At 52.1% G+C, this 24396-nt stretch overlaps 1 protein-coding gene across 13 annotated transcripts in view; it reads right to left on the minus strand.

Annotated features, from left to right (window-relative positions):
• The window catches only part of KIZ (kizuna centrosomal protein), a 130934-nt gene that overhangs the window by 81259 nt on the left and 25279 nt on the right, over window positions 1-24396 (minus strand). For 6 of the 13 annotated variants that reach the window (XM_086744358.1, XM_086744352.1, XM_086744359.1 and 3 more), the window contains one exon: window positions 5414-5594. The exons of 2 other annotated variants lie outside the window; for them this stretch is intronic. The gene's annotated coding sequence lies outside the window, so the exon portion shown is untranslated. Of the gene's footprint in view, window positions 1-5413; window positions 5595-5949; window positions 5969-21519; window positions 21594-24396 lie in introns of those variants that run through there. 5 more of the 13 variants (XM_086744351.1, XM_086744355.1, XM_086744354.1 and 2 more) reach the window with 3 other exon arrangements.

Genomic DNA, 24396 nt, shown 5'->3' on the forward strand with positions numbered 1-24396 from the left:
TATCAAACAGCAATCGCTTTCAGTCATAAAGGGAAGGAAACAAAAAATTACATGCCCTCAGTTGCCAAATTATTTTTTGCCTTGACATCTTAATTCTTAATCCTTGTGTGTGGTCAAATCAGCCTACTATAGACAACCAATCAAGCAATTATTCCTAAATTATATTTGCCCAACTCGCATTGATTGGTTATTCTTTTCTTATTGGGTAAGCTCATTAATTCCGAGCAGCTTGCTTATTATGCTTCCCACATCATTTTCTCTCTGAGCCTATCTGCTCGCACCAGCCTGCTGATGTTTCAAGATGCCATGCAGAAAAAAAAGGCCGAGTGATCTATTGCATTGTCTCTTCCAGCAATTACAATTCACATTGCTGATTAACTTTGATGTGAAAACTAATGAGATAAGGCAAGTTATCAAGGCGGACCTGATCGTCATCTCATTTATAGAGCATTTGCCATCGGTGAATGACAAAAACTAATGAAGATGTATCTGACAGCAGGCTGAGCCCAGGCAGAATTTCGTTTCTCATCAGCAAGTGCTCTGCTTCCAACTCATCAGTCTATCTGAAACATGTGGAAATTAGCTTAATAATGAAAACACTTCATCCAAATAGACAAATGTTTACATTAAAATAGCTACATGATAAATAGATGTTAAAGATTTTATGCCTTCTTGAGTCTAAACAATGGAGCACAAAATATGTTCTCCCGTTCAGTAAATCACCCCGACGAACCTCCCCACGTGCCGCCCTACCTGCAGCTCCCCGCTTTATGGCTCAAAAACATTTCTGGGCTGCGGCTCGTTCTTCTGGAGAGGCACGCTTCGGGCTGTAATTAATTAATGCCCGCGCGACGGTGGCTGGCAGGAAAAAGGCAGAAGCAGGTGGCGGCGGCGGCGGCGCGGGGCAATTGTCCCCGCTCGGAGGGGACCGGGACGGGGTCTGGGAGCAGGGCGCTCCCAAAAGCTGATGTTTAACCGCATCCCGAGAGAGAGAAGGTGCTGAGGTACCTTTCCTCAGGGACAAATTCACACAATGTATAACAAGGGATTGATTTTTTTTCCCCGGGAGAAAACATAAAGCACAGCTACAATTCACGTACATACGGCACCGTTTCTCGCCTGAGCCATAGCTGCAGAAAAGCCTCGCGCAATATCAGCCCAGTTTAGAACGTTCCTGTTAAACGCGAGGTGGGCAGAGCCGCTCCCACCTTTAATACTGTGCTTTCAGTTTTATTTGTGAGAGACTATTTCATATTTGTTTGGCGTTATTTCACACGCTATTCACGCTACGTCCAAACACGTCCCCAGTATGTTTCTGTATTAAATGAATAAAATACTCATCAGTCATCTGGGATCAAAAATACTGTTTTCAATTTAAAAAAAAAGAGAAAGACGCGCATCTGTGAGGCAGAATGGTGAAACTCTCACTTTAAAGATTATTTTAAAAATTGTGTATACTCAATTAAACTAAACAGTTGGTAAGAGATTCTTTTCCATTATCATGAGTTTTTCCCCCCTCTCTGGAAAAAAAAAATATACACAGGCAGCCTATACCACTGCCTCCTCCAGCAAAAAAAACCCAACAGAATCACATACATTACTATTAATGTAAGAGAAATTTTTGAAATTTATTTTAAAATGACTATCCAAGTGGGCTGAAAAAAATTACAGGCTTTCCAGAAAAGCGGCAGGAGCCCCTCGAAATGACGTACACCGACAGCTCCGTGCACGCGCGTGGAAAAGCCCCGATCCGACGGCGTTGGGAGCACAACGCCCCCGCAGCAGGAATCGCTTCGGCGCCGCCGAGGGGTGCAGCTCCCCCAGCCCCCCGCCATCCCATCCCATTCCAACCCACGGCCCCGCCGCGGCACGCTCACCGACTCGCGCTCCCCGAGCCCTTGAGGAGGCGCGGGGTCTGAGCGCGGGGTCCCCGCGCGGACGGGCATTGTGTGTCCCAGAGCCGCCCGCACAAAGGGCCCGCGTCCTGGGAAGCTCCCGGGAAAGCGCCAGCCGCAAACGACCACTTCACCGCTGGATCACCTCTACACGCTCTCCACGGAGCGGCGGGTAAATCCCGCGTATTAGGGGAAACCGTCAAAGCACTTGTCCACCAGCTAGAGGCACAAGTGGAAAGCTGACCCCAAAGATTTTTTTTTTAATGGCCTGCTAAGTTGATAAAATTTCTTGAGACGCAGAGAGAGGGTTACGTTACTTCTGTAATACCCAACGGCAGGCAGCTGACACGTGCCGCTGCGGCCGGCTGCGGCTGATGAAGTTAGAGAAACCTGCGGCAGCCCACGCAGCTCATTAGGTAAAATGACAGCCAGGTTTCTTGTCGGTTTTGGATTTTTTTTTCTCGAGAGGGGTGGTGGGTTTTTTTTTTGTTGTTGTTGTTTGGTTGTTTTTTTTTGTTTTATTTTTGTTTTGAGTTTTTTGTGGTTTTTTTTGTTTTCTTTTATCCTGCCCAGCAAACGAAGCAGGATGGTTTCTCTTTCACCACTCACACACACAGTGGGAAAAACACCGATCCCACCTGTATTTTCCCTTTCACACGGAGCCGTAAGCGCAGGTACGGAACGGCGTTCCTCCCAATGCCGCGCCGGGTGTTTCCATGAAAACCCCCGGCAGCTCGCTGGAGGCTGGGGATGCTCTCTTGGCGGTCAGGACGCAGCGCTGCGCCTTCGGCTCACGAACACGCGGTGTGACCCGCTCTCGGCTCCTCTTTCCTTCCTCGTGTCCATCATTTTACATTTCTAGAGCGCGGGGTGGCTGGGGACGCATCCGTCCATAGATCCGCGCGGAGGGACGCTTGGAGAAAGGAATGCCGCTCCTCCCTCCCCCTCCCCATAGCCCGTTTTAATAAATAATTACGGGCGGCTGAGGGGTTTGTTCATTCCGAAAGGTCTCCCCCTCACATCTCTCGGAGCTCGGCTCAAGGAGACGCCATGATAACAAGGCTGGCTCGGGGTCCCTACTCGCAATGTCCCTGCCAGCCAGCGGTTACAAGGAAGAAAACGCGCGCGGTACACCCGACAGCCTTGCAAGGTTACGCTCTCGTCTCCGAGAATATTTCGTGCTGCCGGGAGAGCAGCGCCGCGGTGCTGGGGAGGAGGCAAACGGGGAAAGAAAACAAAACAAGAGAAAAATCCTTTCTGAAACGCAAGCTTCGAAAAAAGCGTTGGGCGCGAGCAGGGAGCTCATTTGCATTTCCAATGACTAGCACTAATCCTCCACTACCACGTTTATATTTCCTTATTGCTCTTCCTAATTATCTTCCCTTTTCGCTGGCAGCTTCTTCTCCTCTCTCCATTCCCTGCTCCTCCCCGCTTCCCAACGCCCAGCGCGTAGCTCTCCGGCTGGGGGCCAGATGACCGGGGCTAAGGGTGGCCCACTCGCCCTGGCCCACGCAGCCCCTAAAACACGGGGGGGGGTCCCGCCACCCTCTGCCCCACCCGGACTTTAGCGGCCTAGGATCCGCCAAGAAACGTGTCTGGGGCCAAGGAGGAGCGGAGGGGGTTTGCCAGGTCGCCGGGGTCGGTGGGCCGTGGGGCGCCCCCCACGGCTCGAAGGGACTGCACCCGCCCCGCAGGCCCCCGTCACACCACCCCACCCACCCAGGCTGGAAAACGGAACAAAATCACCCGAGCCCCGCCACAAAAGAGAGGGCCACCCAACGCGGCCGCTCCCGACGAATTTAGCTTTATCGGCGCGCCGAGACCTCGCTCAAAACCGGGGCGGCGTAATCTTTAAAGCCCTATTCAGAACGGCACTCAGGCAGGAGCTGGAGACGACGCCGGGGCTATATCGCACCGTTAATATACGTCCTCTATCTCTGACAAGTAAATTACATTGCTAAATGCCTGTTTGAGACCGGCTACTGAACCGCTATTTCAATATTATCCTAAAATTTGTTAATAGCCGCTCTTTCAAATAAATTATTAAGCGATAACGAAAAAAAAGTCCCGCTTTGAATTTATATATATTTCAGCGGAGAATAATGTTTTATTTAAAATAGTTACAGCGCGCCTTTTGATTTAGAGTTTAAAGTAAATAATATTTGTACATCTAAAACATACTCAAGACAAATGAAAAGCCTCTAGATGCTTTTGTATGAGATGCTGAAGAGCTCTACAAACTTAAAAGCGCAACCTCAATTAAGCCCATCTTCATCTGGAAAAAAAATTAGCAACTGAAAGCTGAATATATTAGATAATGCACACTTGCAGAAGAGCATTCTCTTAGCAAAAAATTCTTGATAACCAACCTAAAGCTGGCCTCAGAGTTGCTCAATGCTAATTTTGTTTGAAACTGTTTAACTAACTATGAATAGATATCCATATTCAACAAAGACGTAATTAATGGCAACCTTTTCTTCTGCTTAGAAGACATCATAACAAGCAGAAAAGTACAAAAAGATTTTTATAGTAACTAATTTAAGGACAAAGGGTTGACCTCTAGCATTTCATTAAATAAACTGAGCGCATAAAAGAAGAGTGACAGTATTCATCCTTGTTCAATTCAAGCAGCCAATTTCAAAATGCAAATCATAATCTGCAGATGTGGGAGCCCGATATATTTTTTTAAAATATCATTTGTTCAATTTAAGAACATCAGACATTTGAATTTTAAATAAAAATCAGAACCAATTCCCGGCTTCAGTTTCAGGCGTGGCGCGGCGCCGCAGAGGTCTGCGGGTTCGCCGGGGCTCCCCTCCCTCCCCAGCCGCTCCAGGCTCGCCGGGCGAACCATTCATTTTCCAAATTATTTCCAAAGCCTTTTAATGGAGAAGTTCTATCAAGCCGCACATTATTGCTGATTAGCGCGGCCGGTAAGTGCCGCTGCACTTACAGCCCAGGTACGGCGGTGGAACAGGGCCACGAGCCGAGCCCACCGGCTCCTCCGTCCTTCCCAGCGCACACCAGCCCGAGGCGCAGAGGGTGACGGACGCAGCCCCCCAGCCACGGCGCCAGCAGAGCATCCTCGCGCCCGTCCCCAAAGGCTGCAGGAGCCTCGGGCAAGACGCCGTGGTGCACCCTGACCTGGGCACAGCGGGAAAAGCCAACAGGAGATGGATGGACTCTGGATGTGCCAATGCAACCCCAAATCGCCACGGCCTGGGTCTTCCTCCAGGCGCCGGGGAGAAGGCATGGCGGGAGGGAAGGAGGTTGTGGTTGGACTGTGGGTGGTCTGCAGGCTTTTACCTTGGAAGGAATTAAATCCCACTTCGGCTGGACGCTCGGCACACGGATCCAGGGGAGTCAAGCACGTGCTGAAGCACGCTGCCTAGACGGGCGAGCCAAGGGAGGGCTCCAGGCACGGCTACGGATCCACAGCTTAAGGACATCTATCAGCGCACCTAGTGAGGGGCTGCCTCATCTCCACCTGTTAATGAGACTGCTTTAGCCTTTCTTACCTTAACACACTGACGCCACGGAAGAGGTGCCAAGAGGTGCTTTTAGCGCGTCTAAAGAGACCAGAAGGTGCCTCGCCGCGTCTGACGCAACGGTAACACGGGTGCCTCCCTCGCCCGTTTCCACGTCACATCCAACAGCTCTTTGTGGAGCATCACCCACCGGGCACGGCATCACCTGGGCCTGCAAAAACACAATTTCTCTTAGGAAACTGCTCCGGGGTGCTCGGAAGGGTTTTAGGGGAATAAGAGATTTAGTCTGTTTATTTTGGCCATTTCAACACCCAGGCATGTGGGATGAGTTTCTGGCTTTGCTGAACTCGGCCGTAGGCTACAGCTGAGCGGCACTGAAGCCTCCCTGGTGAGGAATTTCCTTCCTCCTGCAGTAAAGGGAAATGCCCCAGTCACCCGTCGCATGGACCTTAGTTACTGCTAGGCTACGGCGGAGAACATCGCACGCAGAAGCACGTATATTAATTAAACTGCCGCTGATTAGAACCCAGCAGCGGCTCACGGCACACGGAGCAGAACCGAAATACCCGCTCAGGAGCATCACCGGGGGCAGAGCAGAACTGCGCCGTCGGGGCTGCTTCACCCCAAGCAGAGCAATTGCCGATACGCAGAGGGCAGGGTTGTTTTTTTTTTTTTTTTGCCAGACCCTTCCAAAAGCGCCGTTGAGGAGCGGCTGGCCCAGCCCAGCCCCGCCGGCGCTGGGCACGGGGAGCGAGGAAGGGCCGGGGTCTTGCCAAGCGCCTGCAGCCCTCCTACACAAACAGACCCTGCAGCTGTCGCGGGCGAAATAAATGACTTCCGGAGGCGAGGGAGAATAAATGAATTCATTCATGCAAAAGTGAAGGGGACATTGTTTTCTTCCTCGGGAAAGAAAAAAAAAAAAGTCCCCAACAACCTATATATTAAGGTATCAATGAACAACAAATTCATTCTGTTATGACACAGGAAATCTAAAACAGAATAGGCCGCAAAACAAACTCGATTTATCTTCGCCACACATGCAAAAGAAAAAAATTCTCTTGTTAGCTGTTCTGATTAGAGCCGTCTTTGACCGGCGGCTTTGGCTCGCACGCCTCTTGACTGGCGCTTAGAATTCCAGCCACACATGGAGAATTTTTTTGCCGGTGCTTTAGCGGTTGATGCTAACTTCTTAGATTAGGATTGTTTCCTTAGATTTATCCTCTTCAGCGGCAGCGCGCGCACAATACGCCTTCAGAGCGTGTTTAAAGTCAGGCTGCAGATGTGCATAATCTCTGGCTCCCTGCATTACAAACGGGAGACACAGGGGCTTGTTGGTTTGTTTTTTTTTTTTTTTTAAAGGGAGAGGAGTTACTCATTCAAAGAGAAACCCAGCCTTTCGTTTTCACTTTGGCAATCTTCATTTTTATATTAAAAAAAAAAAAACTAAAAACCCCACAAAACTGGCACTGGAGACGCAGGCTCACACCAGACCCCGTTTCTCAAACCAAAGCGGTAGCCAAGGGCAAGCAGGAGGCCAAGCCACCTCCGCCAGCCCCTCGCCCTCGCCAGCAGCCCTGGGACCCCCACCCGCTCCGTGACACGTTTTGGCACAGGTTTCGCCCACGCGGCCGCAGCATCCTCGGCCCGGGAAGGACGGAGGCGCAGCGGGTGCTTCTGGCGCGGCATCTTCCGCGTCCCCGTTGCTGGAACAACCGCCAGCCGTCCTGCCAGGGCAGCGCGGGGGGCAGGGCAGGGGGCAGCCCCGGGAGCCAGGCCAGGCCCTCGCCCCCGCTGTCAAACGGCCCCGTTGGCCTACACCCGCGGCACCCACACGTCCCCCGGCACCACAACGCTCCCACTTCTCTGAACCCGCTGATTTCTGCTCAAGACTATAAATCCAAAGCCTGTGTCGCTCTTATTCCCAAAACATTTATGCTTAGAGATTTTCCTCAAGTAACATTAAAAAAATCTCTTAAAAATGAGCGTAAGGGGTCGATCCAGCTCTGGAAATGGAAATCGTACACTCGTGCACAGCTGCAAGAAGCACTCAGCTTGCAGGGGAATAACCCAAAGGGTTTTAATTAGGGAAAATAACAACAAATAAAAGAACAGGAGCTTGGATGAGAACACTTGAAAGTGAAAAAGACTCGGAGAGATGAGCCACGTTGGCGCTTGGAGAGGAGGTCTCCCTCCCGAAGGGCAGACGTGAGCGTTCCTTGCCCTGTCCAGCGATCCCGAAAGAAGGCACAAAGCATTCCCGCGCCAGCACACCCTCCCAAATCAAAGGGGCTTTTTGGGAGACCAAGCCCCAGCGACGCCTGGCGCATTCACGCAGAGCACATTGCTGAACTGCCTGCGGCCGAGCCAGGAGCCCGGCCATTCCGTCAGAGGGTGACTTCCCGAGCGGCCCCGCAACGCCTGGTCCTGCCCGGATTCCTCCGGACCGCCGGCTCCAGAGGGGTCCCGGCAAAGGCGGGATGTGTCCCTGGTGCCACAGCAGGATGTGGCCGGGCGCAGGGGGCCGAGGCCAGGCAGCGCAGTCCTCCCCGGCCGCTTCTTTAAACCCATGTCACGCTCCCGCGACAACTGCTCCTCCGTGCTCGTTTGAACTGTCCCTCCCAATTAGCGGTAATAAGTGACTCTGTAAAGATGAGCAAACACGGCGCATTCATTAGCCCCGGTGGCCCCCTCCCTCCCGGCCCCGCAGCCCCCGGAGATCCCCAGGGCACCGCTCCGCTGGCAGCCGGCCGATGCTGCGCGCGTCTCGCCTGGCCTCAGCCAGTGCCGGCCAACGGCAAATTAATGACAAGTCGCTCGGAGAGTTTGCCTGAAATTATTTTATTCTGCCCATCCTCCCAAGAATTGATTACTCTCAGCCTGAAAATACGCCCAGATCAATACGCCACAGCTAAGAGCAAAAAAGACATGCTCTAGCCCCATTTATTTACCCACTTTTTTGAGGAATGGCACATAATTTACCAGGTAGGGATTGCTGAGCCCTTCCAGAGCAAGGACTAATGACGAGCTGTGGGAGACCTGCGCCTCCATCCATCTCCCGGGCAAGTGGCGGGTCCCTGTGCCCGCCGGCGACGGCCCCGGGATGCGCCCTCTGCCCATCGCGCCGTCCTTGCCAGGCAGACGCGCACTGCTCAGGGTGCCAACCAAGGAAACAATTCCAAATCTCCCCTTTAGAGGAATATTCTTAAAACAAGAAAAAAAAAACCCCACACCAAAGAGGACAACTGGCTGCACAGGTGGCACGCCCCGGTTTACTCGTATTTGTGCGTCTCAGACCATTTCCTACAGATTACGTGGCCTGCGGAGAAAGACTTGCTCCGGGCTACTGAAGCACAAAATAAATATCCAAAAGCTACCCAGAAACAGCCTGGCGTGATGGTTTATGGCAGCAAAGTCCAGGAAAAAGAACGACCCTGCAACGATCGCACGTGGAGGGAGGGCAGCGTCCCGCTCGCTGTGACTCCCAGGAACAATGAAATTACTTGAGTAACCTTTCTGGCTGGACTCATTATTAGCAGGAAAATACACGCGTTCCCCAGAGTTCCTGAACCCAGCTCCCAAAAATAAGTGGCCAGGAAGGACACTTGGCAGGACAACGATGCGCCACCTTGTTGTGGGGCTGGGACTGAGGTTGGGGACATTTCAGCACCATGCGCTGCTTTCCACAGAAAATGCTCAAAACCCACCCCGCAGATAACGCACCCCATTTGCAAATCCTCTGCATGCTCCACGGGGTCCCGGATTTTCCGGGGCATTAAACTCTATCCCCCCTCAAAAAGCTTCGTGGCAGCTGTCATCCTCTTTGAGGTGGGGGGCCGGGCGGGCTCCTGGCTGGAGACCATCAGTGTCACTCCCGAGCCATCGGTGGGTGAAGGACGAGGCGGCGCTGCCGGCCCCGCCAGCCCCACCGCGCCCGGGCAGGCAGAGCGGCGACCGGGGAGCGCCGCTGGCCCGCGCCTGCGGGTTCGTGGCCACTGACCCGAACGGGACGCGCAGGAGCGTCACCTGTCACCAGCGAGCACCCGCATCCGCACGGCCTCATGCATGGCTTCCCTCGCACTGTCACGGGAAGGGTCACGGGAAGGACGATTCAGATTGCTGTAAACAGGGGAACTCAAGCTTCCTCCTCGCTACGATCCCTGAAAGCGAACACCTTTATGAAAAACAAAGAAATAAAGCCACAGAGCACTGCAAAAGCGAAAGCCAGGATGGGCTGGCTTCTCCCGCCTGCTCGTAACTTGGGAAAACCCATTCCCACCCAACGCTGGAGATGCCAGGCTGGGAGAGGGAGCCCGAGAAGAGAGCAGAACAAACCAGTAAGACTTGTTGAACCTCAGCCCAGCTCCCGTGAGCCGAGCGAAGAAAAACGAAAAAATGCGGCTTTCTACGCGGTGAGGCTGTCCGTGCTCCGCGTTTCCGGCAGGGCAGCGAGCCTGGGGACGCCGCAGCCAGAAGGGCTCTGCGCAGGCCGGCTGCGGCGCTGCCCTCGGCTGCAGCTGGCTTGGAGGGGATTTTTCTAGATTGAAAATGCTGCTCCTCTCCCCTTCAGAAAAGGGGACATTCGTGAAAAGGGCTCATTCATGATAAATGTGTGAGTGCCAGGTAGGAAAAAAAAAAATCAGCCCGGAAAACAAGATGGCCTTTATTTTTTTGGCACCGCGTGGTCCGCAGCCCCGTGCAGCCCAGCCGGGGCTCTGCTCACGCCCCACACAGCCCTTCTGCGCCCGGCCTTCACCAGCCGCGTTCGGTCAGCGTTACGCGCACGGGGCAGGGAGGTCGGAGCCATAAAGCGAAAGCAGGCGGGGCCGGGGCGCCCGTTGCTGTACTCATCTCCCTTACACATTAACAGGCACAAATCCCCATATGCGGCAGCAATGTAAACCAGTTTTATTACTCAATAAAATATTTGAAACAAAATAAATGGTTTTGTCAAACACTATATCTCCTCAAATAATAACGCACCGGCCTAAAGAAAAACAACCGACATTCATATTCTACGGCAAAGTTTTATTTCCCCTCCCAGAGGAGAGGGAAGCGGGCATTGCGGCCGTGAATCCAAACACTGTGTGGGAATACAGTAACTATAGTTCTCGGAGGGTTTGTGCAAACGCCGGCAAAACAAACCCCAAATCAAATTTATTAGCTGGTGGAGATCTCTCACCGTTTTACACAGTGACTGATAAAGCCGCCCGGGAATTCCTTTCAACATTAAGTGATTTAAAGCCCCTACAGAAACTTCATTGTCTGCTCCAATATATAAAGAGTTTCTCCGCGCCGAGTAACGCGAGAGCGGCGGCGGTCGGGGTGTTTATTACTGCCGGTACGCGTTTCCTTTAATCCGGACAGCTTACCAGGAGTCCCAACGCCCAGAGTCCTGCGGAGAACATAGAGGGAGGAAGCGAAAATGAATTAAGAACCGCAGCCTGTGTTTTAAAGGAACTATCTGTATTTTGATGGCCAGGTCGAGATGCTCCCTCCTGCCATAAGCGTGCTGGCAGAAAACGATCCGTACATCATTGCCCGCTCGGCTCGGCCGTTGCACGCCCATCACGCGCACCCCGGAGCGCTCGCAGCCCTGCCAACCCTGCACGCAGCCAACTCCCACCAGAACGGGGCTGGCTTTGTGCTGCTTTCTTGGGGAAAGCAACGGCGAACGCAGTTGGGGCGAGAGATGCCCGTCCCGAGGACGGCGAAGGCGCGACCGGCGCCTCCAGCATCCCGCGGCCACACTCACGCCCCTTCATTTTCAAAAGCAACACCAGAAACGCACAACTCGATAAAAATCACGCACAACCGCAACTGTCTCACTGGCATTTCAGTTGTTAAAATATCGGGGGGGGTTATTTAAACAATCATCGCAGCCTACAAAGTCCTAAGTGAGAACGTTTTTTGATTGTCTCTGCTCGTGGCTAAACACCTCGCAATGTTCAGACGGTTCTTCATTTCAATTAGGGGAATGCTGATCGTTAGCTAACTAATAAGGACCAATTTTCTGTCACAACTATTTCCTAATTAAATTCAAACCAGAGATTTCTAACCCAGATGGTCAGCGATGCTGCAGATTTGTTTAAATTTGGTATCACAGTAACAAACTACTAATTAGGGTTTGTAAATACACCAATTCCCTTATGACCCAGTTGTTAGTAATGCATACAACCGGTTTATTAAAGCACTAATTGTGTCTGGCTTTACTTGGGCCTAGTGCATAATCCACTTATCACATACTGGTACCAACTCATTTTGAAGGGATTACGAACAAAATCATAAATGAGGTCTCACACCCAGTTTCCTGGTACTGCTAATAAAGGTTTGCCGTCATATTTAGATGATTTCCTGCCTCTGACGGAGAGCGGCCCCGCAGTGATGCCGGTCCTCTCTTCTCCAAAGGATATTTAATGAGAAAAGTTCTGGATGCCGCTCCAGCGCCTAGAACGGGGGCTTCCGCCCCGGCTCTGCCCATCAGCACATCATCCTATCAGCCAAGGATAGCATTTCCCGGGGAAAGCACTTAATCAACACCTAATCCCTGTTTATTTCCTGTTAAACCAAACCTAGCACCTCCACGGGTCTGGGCTGGAGGGGCTGCGCGACCCTTGCCCAAGGACCGACCAGAGCCCTTTGTGAGCCTCCGTCACCTCCTCACAGAGCGATGCAGATCTCCCAGCGCCACCAAAGCCCACCTGCCGCCAGAGCTGGGTCTCCTCTCGCCCCCCAGACGCAATCCTGGAAGCGTTGGCTATGACGAATGTGAACTGGCAATACGCTGCCCCGGGACCACGCAGGCTGAACGCCCCTCGGCGTTATCGAGTGCGTGTAGAGTAGGAAATAAATGATAGATAACCGTGAATCGCGAGGCTATGTAAACACGGAAGGGGTTTTAGCAGAATCCCATTAAACCATAAAAGCAAAGCATGGATGGTTTATCGCATCACCAAGACCCAAGAATGCATTAATAAACAGAATAACGGATAATGAACCAGGGAGTGCGAGGCCCAACTATCAGCTATTGTGAGCATCCTGCGGCACTGCAAACAATGGCAGGGCAGAAGCAGCTTTGTCGGTCTGTCACCAGAACCCTGCCGTCTATCTTTCACAGCCCGTTTTTAATGAATTCGCAGCACCTATCAGCTACTCTCTGCCCAAATCCCTCATTCTCCTCCCTCTCAAACGTGAATTCCCATGCGGTGCTCCTCCTTCACCATGGCTTCCCACGCCCAGCTTGGGGTGTCTCTGGGTTTCAAAAGCCTTTCAGCTGCAGCACAACCAGATCTCGGCTTCCGTACTTCCAAGGGTCAGTAGGACGTTAGCAACAGCAGGGTTTCGACGCAAAGCGGGAGTAGCTCCCGGCCCCGTTACCTCCCTCGCTGTTCTGCAGCAGGAGCCTGGATGATCAGACAGGTCATACTCAGCCCGAAGCCGTGATGCCCACAGACACGCCTGCGAGGGGAAAAAAAAAAGCGCAAAGCCGCTGCTACTCTTCCAGCTTCCTGCAGACGACTGAGAATTTTTGGAGGGGACTTAAAACTAATTCAAGAGACAGTACTCTCTTTGTAGACACCGCTAAGACTCACTAACACTTCATTTTCATTGCACCGCGGCGTTTTTATCATGAAACAGGTGCCCAGGACACATTTACTGTAGGTTACTTTTATTTTTACTACAGCATCGTTAGGCGCAGAGGACCAGGGATACAGGGGTGACCACAACAAGCTCAACTGTGGTAAAACCCCTCGGCCTTGCCTCCACTAGAATTTGAAATACTGACGTGACTTCCATGTAAAAAAACCACAGACTTTTTGCTGCTATGCTGGCAGCGCCGTACCGACACCTCGCACGAGGCGGCTGCCCTCATCCTCAGGCTGCAGCTCCTAGAGGAGCCTTCCTCCCGACCACGGGGGAGGCAGAGCCGGCGGCCGCTCTGCCAGGAACGCTCTTCACGCTGGTGAGGAGCGCAGCCGTGTGCTCAACAGGCTCTGGAAATAAGTGGAAGTCAAATAAGTTTGCCACTCTTTGTCCCCCCTTTCAATATCTAGCTTTGATCAAAATCCTTGGATGCTCAAGTGGTTGTTGACTTAATGTAGTAATGAGACGTAGCCTTAAGTGAGGCTATTTCTGTGCCCATTCAGCCTCTCCAAGAGCAAGAGATGCAGGAGGAAAAACCTCTCCTGGTCTCCGCAAGCTGGAGACGGCTCAGCAGAGCCCTGGCTCCAACTCCCACGAGGTGCAGCCGGAGGATCTACGTGGTCGCATCTACACGAGATGCACTTCGCTCATCTTCCGTGATACTCTTACTAGAACAGCACTTGGTAACACCCAGAAATCAACTGAACACCTCCTCAGAAAGCTGTACCAGCACGCTGTGCATCCCCAGAGCTTGTCCAGAGATGGAGGAACGCAGGAGTTCCTCCTAGGAGGAACCCATTCAGCAGCCAACCCAGTTCCTCCCAGGTCTCAAGCACACGATGCCATACTGACCCTTGGGGGAGTGACGTACTGCGGGATTTGAGCAGTGAGGGTGCCGTGGCTGCGGGCTTCTCACAGCACACATGGCCTGGAAGGAGTCATGCAACACCAGCCTGTCACCAGTGAAAACCAGTGTCTCCAGTTTCAGCGAGGAGCTGGAGGTTAAGCCCCATACACACACCAATAAGGAGCGCTGCACGCAGCCCTTCGCACGCTGCCTTGCAAGCAAGGCTTTTAGATGTGGAGTTCTGAAATGCAAACCCGTTTTCTCCTTCCACATACATGGCAGGGAAGGGGAAGCAGGAAGCAGAAGCTGCAGGTGAGGTTTCTCCAGGGAGGCGTTTAAGCAGCCAGCTGTAGCGAAAGGAAAGCTGTCACAGTGCATTCGGAGCGCCACGACGCGCGGCACAGAGCAGGACCGATGCCGCAATCACACTTTGTCTTCCAGGCGAGCTCCCTTTCCTGCCTTCTTAACCCAGCACGCGAGCTCCAGGTTCGTGCTGGGAAGCCAAGCAAGCTTATACTGGAAGAGACAGCACATCCCAGTCTACACGAGGGCGTTTACCAGTGCCACCGCAAGGGACGTGCCCCCTGCCCCTGGAGGTGACCCGGGAAGCGGCTCTGCAGCCCACATCTGTTGCTCTCATCCCTCACCAGGCATCCCACCCAAAGTGCCAGACTCCAGCTGGGGTCAGGACACCAGGCGCCGTTGCTTCCTCCTCCTCAAGGCTGCCGGTGACGAGGCTGGCACATCCCGGGGAGACGGGCAGGCTTTCCATGGGTGTACATCTCAGATCCACGAAACAGACATGGAAAAGCACAGCGCGAAGGAGGGGAGAGTCCAGGAGCCTTGATAAAAACATCAAGCCCTGAGAAAAGTAAAAATTCTCCAACTGACAGGGAGCAGCTCAGCCAATTAGGTTTTTAATTCCCCTCGTTATGCACAGTCAGTCAATAAATTCCGCACCAAGCAGCTGCTCCAGTTCTTAAGCCCATTAAGCCCTACAGCTGATGGGCAGGAGGGAGGGGCTGCGGGGGGGCACATACTGCACTCCTTGAGATTTCCTCTCCCACATCTGGGTCACCCCTGTGCCTAACTGGTGTTTTACGGAGCCAGCAAATAAGTATTTTTATATATATATACAGCCACACACACCGCATACGGAGAGAATAAACAGGTGAGTGAATGAGACGCGCCCAGGGATTTTTGTTGGTGCTGTAATGAAGGGGGAGAGCAGAGCCAGAGGGCTCGGGGCGTCCCTCAAGCCACCGCAGCACAGGCACCCTGCAAGGAGGGAGCAGAGCAGCCCCCGTGCCATCGGGCGCCCTCAGCCCCGACTCGAGAGCAGGGCGAGCTGCGGAGATCTGCGCCCAGCTGGCCTCCTACCATCAGTGCCGTGCTGATGCCTGTGACCCAGAGCCCCTTCCCCTGCTATGGGAGGGCAGGAGGACACAGCCAAACCCACCTTCAGTTCTTTCCCAAGCTTCACTGAAGCCGTTATTCCACCCGGGCTGTGGATGAGGCTTTTGGGTCTCCACAGCAGCGTACAGCCTTGCCGGGACAGGACAGGATTTTGGTGTCTGAAGTGGAGGGAAAGGATCCCAAAAAGCTACACAGACAGCCAGGAGTGGAGAAGAACAGGATCAGAGATGAAAATCAGGAAGCAGCAAAGGAAGCCCAGAGAGGGCTGGATCTGACGTGGCAAGGGAGCAGGAGCTGCGACAGCAATTCCCCGAGCAAGGGGGTAGATGGCTTCCGCGCTGATATCCGACTGACCGCGGAGATGAAAGGCAGGAGAGAGAAAGTGAATACACTGGGAGTGGAAAAGCATTTGGCAGCCAACACAATTTTGCTTGTTAATTGGCAACCAGCTAACACATTAATTACAAAGTTACTGTACGGTCAAGAAAAAAACTGGCAGCAGAACAATTTGTATTCCTTCCAAGATGTTCCCCTTGCTTTTGAAAGGGCTGCTTCTGCCACCATTAAGATCCAGCACTCCAAGCACCCAAAGCCTTGGGAGGCATCACAAACCGCACACGGACTCGCCAGCGGCCGTGTCCAAAGGAACCGGATGAGCAGCTGGAGCCACGGACTTCCCCTCTTCCACGCCCTGGATTAAGCCATGGCCATCAACAGCCTTCAACGAAAACATGTCTTTTTATGAATGTGGGGTTGCCGTGCCAGCCACATCATCCCTCGCGCACTCTTGGCTACGGAATCCTGACCGCAGCCGCTCCGGCAGCCCGGCTCCTGGCAGGGCTTTGACCAACAGCAACCAATCCTGTTATATGGCAAGAAACACACTTGTTAAATCATTTGCTGACTACTTACAACCCAGGCCCCCAAAGACATTTTCACTCTCAGCACCCATCGATAGGAACGGGGACCTAAACATTGTCAGAGTTTGGACCTGGCTTCTGGGATTGAAAGAAGCGGTCCCACTTTTAGCTGTTGCGCTAAAGATTAGTTGGAAAGATTAATTGCAGGACAGATGCATCTAGACAGAATTTATTCTTTACTCGTCCCTTAGATAAAAAGATGAAATCAAGCTACCGTCTGTAAATGGCATACCCACCACACAGCAGGAAAACAACACTCCTCCTGCCTCCATTGCCTTTCCCTATCAGCACGAGAAGGCACTAGAGGAGCGAGCAGCGACAAGCCCTTAGGCTTCAGTCGAGGCAAGGAGCGTAAATGAAAGTTTGCTCGACTTCTGTGAAAAGGCAGGCTGCAGAGAGGCCGTTGCTATAATCCCATCCAGCCTAAAAATGTAATTTCCTCACTTGCAAGGTGGGTTGGAGCCACTATTTACGTTCCAGCCCCCAGCAAAAGCCCAAGCTCTCGCCAGAGGCGGTTTCTGGACTGGAAGTCAAACACGGGTTTTATTGTGGGGAATCAAACGGCGCCATCGGCGTGTGCTGGAAGTTGCAGCAATCAAAGCTTTCCCGCGGCGCCGCGCTATCTCACACCCGCCACACTGCTCTTGAAAGGCAGAAACGCAACGTTGGTGTGAATCAAAACACCACGCCGGGGGCCTGGAAGCCTGGCCAGCCGCAGCCAAGGCCCCAGACCTTCTCCGCGCTGCACGGCGGATCAGGCACAGCCCTCTCCACCCCTCCAGACCGGCTAACAGCCGAAGGAGAAGCACAGCAAAACTCCATTCTGTTGGTCAACTACCATCAGCAGTGCCCTCCATTTATCTGAAATGAAAGAATATTGCACTTTTCCCTGAACTTTCCAGCAGTTTGAGTCTGCTGTGTACTTTTAGTTAAAGATCTAGTTCTTGCAGCTGCTTTCCTAAAATCCCCTCAAGTTTTAGGGAGGCTGAAAAAAACATAATTTTTTTTTTGACTGCTTACAAGACACAGAAAAGGACTTCTGAACTTCTGCTTTGCTCTCCACACCGAGGAAGGTGCATGACACCCAGATGCCACAGAAAGCTGCCAGGCAGGACGGGAGCGGTGATGGACCCCCATCCCAGCAAAACACTGAAGAATCGGGGCTAGAACAGGGCTCCTGGCCTCTCTGCACATGCAATGCTTTCCCATCTGGAGATACAGAACAGAGAATGACTTGAAATAAAACATTTACCTGTTGGAGCTTCAATTTCCCTCCCTAGAACAGCACGATGGACAGGACCCTAACACCTCTTAAGCGCTGGTGAGACCCTCTGTCCTTCGGAGGCACCTCAGAATTCACCTGACAGGACAAGCGGAGTTTTAACTCCTCACCACTGACCATCAGCATGTGCGAAAGGGGATCAAGGAAATCAGCAGCCAGCCTGTTGCCTTGGGAAATCAGGATTTCCTGATGATTGCTCCCCGCATGGAGGCACCAAGTCCACATTCGCAGTGAGCCACAGGAACGCCACTCTCCAGCCCACTCCATGCAGCTAATGAGATTCGCTGTAATTAGCTCTGTAAGAGATGTGAAACTAATAAATGGAACTAGCCACTGAATCCATAAATAATTATTTTTACGCTTTCTTCCCTTTGGTTCTCACATTGCTGGAGTAAGCATCGATTTTATGCCTGAAATGAAACGGCACACGTCTGCCTTGGGAGAGCGTGGGGCTGGGAGCGAGCAGCCCGCGCCGGGCGGAGGTGCCCAGAGGTGGGTCACGCAGCACCGCACCGCACCCGAGGAACGGCCGGACCTCAGACACGCACCTACAGAACCCAGAAAACAGCTAGGGGGTTCAGAGCTCCTCATGGTGTTGTAGCACGTGGCTGGTAAATGCACTGCCCTGACGTGTTAAAGAGCGAATCCACCTCACCCAGCACAGATGGAGCAGTTAAGGGGCAGTGGGACCCACCCACCGCCAGCCTCTCGGAGCTGATGCCTGGCTGGAGACAGGGATGCTGCAGAGACCCCTTCGTTGGGGTGCATGAACTGGGGTGGGGAGCAGCTGCCCAGGCAGCACTGAGCTCCGAGGCTTTCTCCGGGGATGACGCCACGCGCAAGGGGAGAGTGCCCAACGGGTACCGCGCCCACGCTGCGCAGATTCTTGCGTATTTATTGCAGCTCCTATAAACAGCATATGCTTGCTAATAACGGCGCAGATCAGCAGCCACTCCACCAAGTAAATTAATTAGAAATGGCATTACTGTAATCAGATTACCTGGCTGCACATCGCCACCTCCCCTCCCCGCTGCACCGAGGAGGTGAAACCCTTTGTGACCAGGGAACCCGCAGGTACCGTTTCTCTTTTTTAGGAAGTCGCACTACAGGAGTTCACCACAAAAATGAACAAGCCTCCTCTCTTGCCTTACATATTTCCTCCGCAAATCAGCGGGCAACACACCGCCTCCCAGAGAGACCTCTCCGGATTGCTGGCCCCAGGAACACGGACTTGGGGATCAGCCCTTCCCCTCCCAAACGGTTGCTCAGCTGAAAATTAGTGATTACACAGGTTGGCTTCCGGGGTTTGAAGCTGAAGCTCTCAATTTCTCCTCAACTGTGAGAATCGGGAATTGAGTGAAAGCTTGAATTCAAGACAAAGACCACTGTCTGAAAAACACACCTCAGAAGCCCTGCGGCTGCAGGTACAAGAGCCAGCACTCCAAACCTCAAATTGTAACTCACCAGTTCACTTACAGCAGCAACACAGACTGGAGCACAGAAATCTCTATCACTTCAGACTGCTGAAGTCCATAATTTATCAGCAAATTGGGTTCCCGGTGGTCATTAGCATTAATTATCCTGAAATGCCCCACCCCCGAGACGAGGCAGGGAACAGAGCTGCTGTGATACACCCAGGGAGTCACTGATACACTCCCTGCCTGTCAATTAGTGTCTGCGGCAGAGAGCATTTTAATTAAGTAGAACCCCAAAGTTCTAAGAAATTAACCAGCAAGCAACGGTTGAGGCCAGTTCCAGCACATCTGCGCATGAGCTGTACAGCGTTTCGCAGTGTTATGCCATTGTTGGTTATGATACACGAAGCCAGAGATGAACAATAGTCTGTAATCAAGGATATCTGCGTAACAGTTTCCCTGAAGGATGTTTGTGCAGGTGAGAAAGCAGTAAAGCACGGTTCCATCAGACGGTAACTTCTCTGTATCTTGGAGAATGAATCCCATTTCATGGGCAGGGCATAATTCAATTAAAGGAGAGTCCTACGAGAGGGAATGAAATCCATTTGACTGGGACACCGCAAATCACGCCAAGAAAACGGCATTTGGACCTGACTTTATGATTTATTTCCTACTCGGTATCTTGTAATTCCTACAAGATAAGGCAAGGCTAGAAATTACCGTGTGTGCACGGGGGCTGCGTCTGATCCTCTTTATTTTCCCTTCTCAACTGCAGCGCTGCCTGTTTCACCCTTACCTTTCAAGAGCCCAGCAAAATAAACGGTACTGTTTCCACAGAGGCACAGCAGCCCTTGCTCCGTGCCCAAGGCGACGCCAGCGGGTGCCAGCCCGCCCCAGGGACACGGAGATGACAGGGCTTGCACCCACGGAAGAGCTGCTCCGAGACAGCGGGAGACAAGCTCTTCCGCCCTGCTTTGCTCTCAAATGTTTATCCAGGTCCAGCCTGGGACCCCAGAGGCCCACCGCTGAGCCCCGATCCCAGGCTGGGCTCTCCTCCCCGCACCCCACTCCCCAAAATCCACACCCCCTTCCCCAAGAGGGCAGAGACACACCACAGGAGCACTGTGCTCCACCAAGGTGTCTCACCTACTGCAGGCAGTAAGTCCCCATGGGAAACTTGGATGATTTTTGTCATCAGAGGAGCAAACGCAGCCAACCCGACCTCCATTAAAAAGCAAGTTCCAGTGAATATTTGCCAGCTGGGAGGAACCAGAGCTCACTAAGCTCTGAGGCTGAAGAGGAATGCTGCCCACACTGCCTGCCTGCATTCTCCTCTCCTCCTTCAGCACCAGCCTTCACAGGAGCCCCGGTCACCAGCAGGAACGCCCGGGCAGGGGATGTGTTCCATGCCTGCGCCCTTCTCTGCAACGATGTCAGGCACCCTTCATCCGCTAACAATTTGTGAATTCATTACTCTGACTAACACAGCTCATTTCTTCTGCTGGTTTTATTTCACCACCGCCTTTTCCACAGTGGTGGGGAGAAGCCACGCACAGTATTCCCAGCAACGCCTGGTTACCTTCGGAGAGATTTGGAGTTAAGTGATCCTCCTCCTTCCCAGTTTGCTTTAAGGATCTTAAAATCTCCCCCTCCTCGCCACCCGGGAGCATCTCTTCCTCACACTCCAAATTCCCAAGCGCAGGTAAACAGACATTTATTCCAGCCCATCAGCAGCCAAGAACAGCTCATTAAAGAACCTGTAGCTGTGTGGTATGGCAATTCTCTGCAATTGGATCAGAAAGGCATTTGGCCAAAAAACAGTTGTACTTGAATTTATTATATTTTTATTTTATGCAGTTCCCTTTACCATGACATCTCTAATTACCGTTAAAATGTCATCACTCCACACAAGTCTCTTTTCTCAGACTTTCCTGAGGAGCCATGTGCCCACACAAACGGCCTGATTTGCAAAGCCCTCTTGTTGAAGCCTGCTTTCTCCCGACTGCACTGCGATATTCATTAAACCACGCTTCCAGCTCTGCTTGGTGCAAACAGCCAGGCTGGGGACGCCGCGGCAGAGGAAGAGCCACCCCAATAGAATCAGAGGAAGAGGCAATTTTGAAAATCATCTTGTGCTTCACATTTCACCCCCGCGCCGGTTCCCTCCATCGCTGAGTAAAGGAGCCCTTCGAGGAGGTCAGCGGCAATGAACTACAAACTTGTATTTTGCGTGGCACACCGGGAGACGCGGGCGTAGCGAGTTACTTGACGTTTTACTCCTGAACCCAAAGTTAATCTAAATTCGAGAACAAAAGCATTCCTATTTGTCCTTGCATGTCAAGGATTACGGCTATTGAAAGCATTTTCTATTATCGGCTTGTCACTTTCTCAGCTTCTTAATCTCCTCCTCTCTGCCGCTTGCCGCCGCCCCGGGGATGCCCAAGGCGCTCGCAGCGCCAGGACCACCCGGCAGGTCAGCGGGACCCCTTCTCAGGGGGAATGCGGGAGGGGCCGCCCACAGAGCGGGAAGAACAGGCAGCGTTTCCCTTCGGAAAGGGCCAGCCCCCTGCTCAGGAAACCCTTCACACCACTATCCTGCTCCCGCCGCGCCTCACCTCCCTGCTGCGCACCCACGGGGGGACCTCTTCCTTCCCAGGCATGGGCCAGAATCCCGCCGGAGAAGCAGCACCTGCCAAAACCAGCAAAAGATGACAGATATTTGAGTTAGCAGGTTTTTGACAGAAACACCAGCAAATCCCAGTGCTGCAGACCAAACACGTGCTGCTTCAACCGCCGCATCCTGATCTCCAAACACCCTTCTGTAATTACCACCGCCCTTCTCACAGAATTTACACACGCGCTGCAGATGGAACACAGCAACCCCCCCAAACAGCCAGTTTTCAGACACCCCAAGCGTTCTGGGCGCCCGGGTGCCCACGTCCCACACACTGACGGCTGGGGCTAACCAAGTGCTGTCACATCAGCCAGCACGCCAGCGTTATTTGCCCACCAGCCCCTGAAAACCATCACCGTGTCCTGGGAAAGAGACAAGAGACATTTAACGCATGGCTGAGGATGACGAAGCCACCATCGAGCATCATTATCGCTGAGTGAAAAACAGCTTGTTTTCCACATCTTCAGTGGAGGAATTCGGTGTAATCTCCCAGCTGACACAGGGAAACCTTAATGCAGCTATTATCTGAAAACAAACTGATTCTGTAGTTTGCAAAATTAATTGTGTTTAGCCCGCCAGTTTCCGTAGTAACCAGCCGGGCCATCCATCCCTGCCTGCCTGCGACAAGGTCTCTGAAGCATTTCCCATCGTACTTATCCATTTTCTTGCTCTCACCTCGCTCTCACCTTTACTTTCAGCACGGAACGCAACACAATCCACCGCCACTAAAGACCAGGCTGAGAGTCAGATTAAAATTATCCCTGTTTGCCCTGACCTCTTTTCTCTGCAGGTGAGAGTGTCCCCATTCAGCAGCTAAATGAAGCAGAAATGATGGAGTGTTTGTTTTCCCTGACTTTTCCTCAGCTTGCCAGTAAATTTACAGCCACGAATATGAAGTGTTAATTTAATGTTCCCACTGAGCATCTCATTGTCAACAAAGGCTTCACGCCATACGAGAGGAAAAGGTTAGCTCATGCAGAAAATGACCCTTATGGTTTGATTGTCTTCTGGTCCAGACTAGCGGCAAGCAAAAAGCTAAGGGCTTTGACTTCCAGCTTAATGCGTTTGATGGCAATAAATGGAAGCTCTCTGCCTCCGCGCAAAGAAAGTCACCTGTAAGGCTCACTTATTTGTCTGCACAGGCAATCTCCGCAAAACCAGGAGGGAAGCGGGCCCCTCTCCTCGCTCCCACAGCTAATTTGACGGAACCGAAAACTTAAACCCTTCATTATCCCAAACTTCAACGGAAGGGGCTTGCTCGCTGGAGATTACAGCGGCACATTCATGGTGGCGTGAACCATGAAATTGCTTTCTTCACCTGGTGCTTCAAAAACTTTAAGGCCTTGGCTCTGGCAATGCACAAAAAAGGTTCTTCCAGCGAGAAGTCACAGAAGGAAGAAAAAAATTAAGGTTTAAATAATCAAAACCCTTTTTGGGCTTTTTGTGGCGGAATTATATGTGCAGAAGGCTTTACTCCCAGCACAGGTAGTTCCTTCATCTGGTGAAAGGAGCTTAATGCTTGCCGTAAGTGATGTTTCCAGACCAAGCAGAGCACCGTCTGCTTTTTACCAAACTGGACCTGTTTGGTACCTTCAGAAAAAAAACGAAACCCTGATGGTGCTGTGGAATAGCGCATAAAAATTAAGAAAGGGCTCAAATGCCAGATTTCTTTCCTGACAGCTAAAACTCAGCTTGGAAGCAAGATGGAAACACAGATGTGTCTACACATACACAGCTGGACTACTCAGTGAGAAGACAAGTTAATTCAGCAACTTGTTTGAACCCTTGCAGAACCACTAATTAAACTGGCACCTTCACAGGCTGCTTGCATGACCACACTGGTGTTTTTGATAACAATTAGTAAGAACCATTCTAATGTCAAAGCCATCCGTCACACTCAATTAACGGGTCATTTACTCATTAGGAACCCGCGCCTTCTGTGTTACTGGGCGAAACGCCGAGGCAGAAGCAGGGCGCAGCGAACACGCGTGCCGCGACACCTCCCACCACGGCACGGGACCTCGGCTGGCCCAGGCGCTTCCACGCCTTTTAGCATCTCCAAAGCATCGCAGTTGACTGAACCAGAAAAGCCCAGCAGCAAACCAGAGGGAACAGTAACAGAACCATTTGCTTTTTGTCCTCCCTGCGTGCACAGCGCTCCCGTTCATTCAATAAAGCCCTTCCCGTTAACGTCAGGTATGGCCCTGAGCCAGAACGCCAAGCGGTGCCTCCAGCCCAGCTCCTACCCGTACCTTGGCAGACAGGTATTTCGGAGCTCAGAGCTGAGGCCCTGGGCTTTCACGAACAACTTACATTTCCTACATGAGTTTCTCTGACTCACCCAACCGACGGGCAGCAGCGCTCCGTGCCCCATATCAACATCACCAAAATCCCTGTCCCAGCAAAACCAAGCCCGTCAGAAACTGGTGAAGCTGATGGGTCTCACAGGGGCAAAAGCATTTACAAATATAACACTGAAAACTGAATTTTAAAAGTCCCTTTAAATAGCATTTCCTCCAGTAATGAAGAGACACGGAGTGAGGCATATTGAATGTGCCCCTTTTTAAACTGCCCGCAAGAAATAAAGGCATGTTTGAAGAGAGACAGTTGCTTTTCGTTAAACAAGTATTATTCAGCATGTTTAGAAACACCGTGCTGGAGTTCACGAACACTATACACAAGCCCACCCTGCCTTTGGTACCACTTGCCGCTCACATTGTCAGCTAGCGGTAGTCACTCTGAAAGCAGTAATTCATTCTCTACAGTCCTCTCCCAACACAATTCTCAGCCTGCAATTTAGATGATAGGAAAATTACAA

Source organism: Chlamydotis macqueenii, chromosome 3 (assembly GCF_036417535.1).
Source record: "Chlamydotis macqueenii isolate bChlMac1 chromosome 3, bChlMac1.mat, whole genome shotgun sequence".
In the NCBI taxonomy this organism is placed as follows: Eukaryota; Metazoa; Chordata; class Aves; order Otidiformes; family Otididae; genus Chlamydotis; species Chlamydotis macqueenii.